Below are 4,177 nucleotides of genomic sequence, written 5' to 3'. Positions count from 1 at the left end.
CCTAATTCTCCAATTCACCTGACCACAAGCAGAAGAGTGCATAATCTGGCATGATGCAACAACCAAAAATAGATGTAGGTTTTGCTTACACGAGATGTCGAGCTAATTCTCGCTATAACTTTTGGAAAAGATCAAGGCTTAGCGAGAAGAAAAGGGAAAAGGAAAGGGTAACGCCTGAATTTGGTGAGAGAAAAGAAGAAGAAAAAATCTACCCCCAAATTCAGGGCGTTACATGCACCCTCCAAGATGACCCTCACTAAGAAAAAAAAGACAAACAGCAAGTGTCATGTCAGGTTGAGCGACACTTCTGCTACATGTGTGGTGAGCATGGTCACCTACCTAAGGTATGTAAGAAGGGTAAGGTTCCTAAGCAAGTAAATTTATCTCAATCTTATTCGCTTAGGAGACCTAAATCATACACTTGTGCTAGATCAGTAATGAGATCACCTAGAACTAGCACAACTGCTATTTGGGTACCAAAGGCTCTTTTAGATGAATGTTATGGACCCATCTCGAGATGGGTACCAAACTGTGCCAACTAGACCATGCAGGTTCCTCGAGATGGACTAGAGACCCTGGGAGAGCTTAAGATGGTTAATTCAAACTCTATGCTTAAGCTGTCAATTTTATTGTCTATTTATTGACCCAAGGTTAAATTATTGTGCAATATTAATCCCATGTTCATCTCGAGTTAAATAAGTTGTAGAGGTCCTTAATCATTATTGGTGAATCAAGCAAAGGACTTTGATGAGAATCTGCAACTCGCTCTCCAAAGGACGGTACCCGTGTATCTTAAGTGCATTATTTCCAATCAGTATTTCTCTTAAGTTGGATCGTCGTGCTATACCTATCCTTGGAGTAGTTATGCTTTTGAGATTCCTTGTATCGAATACCTCTCAATTAATGATCCATGATTTCCAAGATCATAATCATGCTTGCTCAACCATGACTATGTGCTTTATAGGTTATATCTCTTGAATCATTCAACGGGTAGCTTTTCATTTGATATATCTACCATGATTAACTCTCTTGGTGTATGTGGCTAAACTTGTATCTTTTTGTAAATCATGTTGTGTTGTTTTTAATGATTATGTATTAACCTATGTGCAAGCATGATAGTTTTGTTTAGTCCATGTTCACATGATTACTTTGTTTTGGTACTCTGTGTATACCAAAGCGAGAAATACATGTTATGTCTCTAATGCACTCTCTCGAGCTATGAGGTGCATGAGCAACAGGAGCCCTCAATTGGTGACAACAGGTGTTCTCACTCCACACTACCTAAAAGAATGAATCTCATGGCATTCAGGTAAAAGGCAAAGGTATGGCGAATGGAACTATGCAATTTCATTGAATATCTTGAAGTTCTGTTGATTGTGATCATAGCTATGTTCTTGCTTTTCAATTGGTAGTATCTTGGCTTAGGTGCTTTATGCTTTAAAATGTTGTTTCCTTTTGTGTACCTAAGAAAATACTTCTTAATCATGGTGTGCTTAGACATTGTGTTTTATATGCATGATCTTGTCGTTTTTCAATTGGTATATGTGTTGCAATGATCATCATGTGTGAAGTGTGCCTAGATTGTTTTTAAATGTTATATATCCTGAGGCATGCATTGTTTCCACTAGTCATAAGTTGTATTATCTCATCTATTCAATTGGTATCTTTTTGTGATGCAATTGATATATTGTACCTAGACCAAGGTATGTTGTGATCTCCTCTAGTTCTGAGGATGCTAGAATGTGCAAGGTGCAAGTCATTCAAATACTTGATGCGCAACTTTAGGGGGAGCACACATAACTTGTGTCTTTTGAGACTAACTGTTTTTGAGTGATCCTATATAGTCTCAAGGTGGAAAAGGGAAGATGAGCAAGAAATGGAACAATCAGGACTTCGGTACCTCCACAAGTCGAGTAATTGGTATCTAAAGTTGTGAGTAATTGCATATTTAAAGGTTGCTCGTGCTCTATAATAGTTGTTGATCCTAGATGATTATCTTTAAATATCATGGAGCTATGACAGTGATGATTTTTCAATTGGTAGCCTTGGTAGTGTGCTTCAATTGGTATCTTCTGATAATCACTAGAATATAAACTTCATCTTGTGCCACAATACTATAACTTGCTCTAAGTTTGGTGTCTTAGCAACAAGAAAAGGTTAGGATAAAGGATCAGGCACAAGTGTGAAGGAGCTCCCTAGAAATAAAACTTTCAAGATGGAAATCTTAAATTGATGACAAAAGGAACTCCGCCTACTTAGATGGAAAGTGCATCATAACAATGGTAAAGGTACAAAAGGAGGTATTGACCTTTTTGCGTATTCATACCTTAATTTTCCTCCAATGCTTGTGTTGTATATGTTTAATGTGTAAGGGGGAGTAATGTTAGTGTGTTGCATTTTCCCTGATTAATACCATGTTGTCCCTTGACATCATCCTATGTTCTTGCTTGAATATGGTTTTGGTGTTTGATGTCAAAGGGGCAGAATTTGTGCATTAAAGATTACCTCGACCTGAGAGGAAATCTTATCTTAAGGGTGAAGATTAATTTTTGTGTGCTAAAGGACTCAAAGGGGTTTCCTTGAGTTCCTATGATCTTAAGGAAGAATGTGTTAGTTTTGTTGATAATCTCTACTACTATTATAATCCTAATGTAGGCGTCCACACCTGCGGCGCGGTGCATGTTCTGCCTCCGGCAACCCGCCCCGCACGCGGCCGCATCCCTCCCGCATCCCGCGGCCGCACCATCAACGGCGCAACGATCAACGGCGCAACGACCGCATCCAGTCCCTCCCGCATCAACGGTGTCACAGCCAGTCCCTCCCGATTCGCGCTTAATCCCCTCATCCAGTCCCTCCCGCATCCAGTCCCACCCGCGGCGCAATCCAGACGCAAACAACTCCATTGACCCCGATTCACGTACATGCTCTCTCACCGCAATCCCTGCTCTCTCCTCGCCAACGCCTCTCGATAAACTCCATGGAAGGTTCGCCCTGATGCGCTCTGATTCCTTGCTCCACGCTCTCTCCTGCTCTCGCGCTCTACATGGAAGGTGAGGCTGATGCCCAAATCGACGGAATCCCTGCTCTGCGCTCTCCCCTGCTCCCGCGCTCTACATGGAAGGCGAGGTCGGCGCCCAAATCGACGGGATCACTGCTCGGACGGGATTGCGGCCTCGATCCGCGCTCTCCAGATTCGCCCAGATTGACGGCGTCCGCGCCGCGCTTGCCCAGATCGATGGAATCTGCGGTCTCTAGATGCGAGTCCGGGGCTCGCTATCCGTGGAAGGCAAGGAGAGACGACACATCGGCTCTCGATCCACGCTCTACATGGAAGGTGAGGCAGATCGGGGGGAGTGTGTAGAGAAATCCAAGCGAAACCCCGCGAGAGCGAGGCGACGGCAGACGGAGGCGAGTGGGTGAGCCGCGGGCGAGAGACGAGGTAGCGGGCTAGCGGGATGGCGTCGCCGGTTGTAGTGGCCGCGACGCTGCTGGTGGCAGCGCTGGCGGCATTCTGCAGCATGGACCCGCTCCGGACGGACAGCATGGTGGACTTCCCGGGGTTCGAGTCCCACCTCGTCGACCTCCTCGATCCCGCCGAGATGCCGACGCACGCGGATGAATGGGAGCGGCTCCGTGGAGCCGATGTGCGGTTCTACGGCGAGGTGCAGGGGCCCGAGAGCGTCGCCTTCGACCAGTAGGGCCATACACGGGCGTCGCCGATAGCCGGGTCGTCTTCTAGGGCGGGCGAGCGGTGGGTCCCATTCGCGATGGCCTCCCCACGCTGGACGCAGGAGCTCCGCGACAGGCCAAAGGCCTCGCCGCTGGAGTATCTCCCCAGCGAGCACATCTGCAACCGCCCGCTCGGGCTCTGTTTCGATAACACAGGGGACCTGTACATCATCGATGCCTACTTTGGCTTGCTCAAAGTCTGCCCCGAGGGTGGGCTGGCCACGCCGCTCGCAACCGAGGCCGAGGGCGTGCGCTTCAACTTCACCAACGACCTCGACCTCGAGGGCAACATCCACTGACTCTAGCATCCACTACCTGTGACAGCCCTCCCAAGTTATCAGGCCCACATGCACCAATCCTTGCCTTACTGGCCTCAGATGGTTGTGCACGTGTACCGGGTAACTTAACAAGGCTATCAAGTTTGCCAACTGGAACTCATCATCCCAAG

At 46.9% G+C, this 4,177-nt stretch overlaps 1 pseudogene; it reads right to left on the bottom strand.

Moving 5' to 3' along the window:
- Nucleotides 1-2,824: 2,824 nt before the first annotated feature.
- LOC111589558 (uncharacterized) lies at nt 2,825-3,901 on the bottom strand (annotated as a pseudogene).
- Nucleotides 3,902-4,177: the final 276 nt, after the last annotated feature.

This window comes from Zea mays, chromosome 6 (assembly GCF_902167145.1).
Source record: "Zea mays cultivar B73 chromosome 6, Zm-B73-REFERENCE-NAM-5.0, whole genome shotgun sequence".
In the NCBI taxonomy this organism is placed as follows: Eukaryota; Viridiplantae; Streptophyta; class Magnoliopsida; order Poales; family Poaceae; genus Zea; species Zea mays.
Note: the sequence above shows the minus strand (reverse complement) of the source record. Positions and strands in the feature narration are given on the sequence as shown.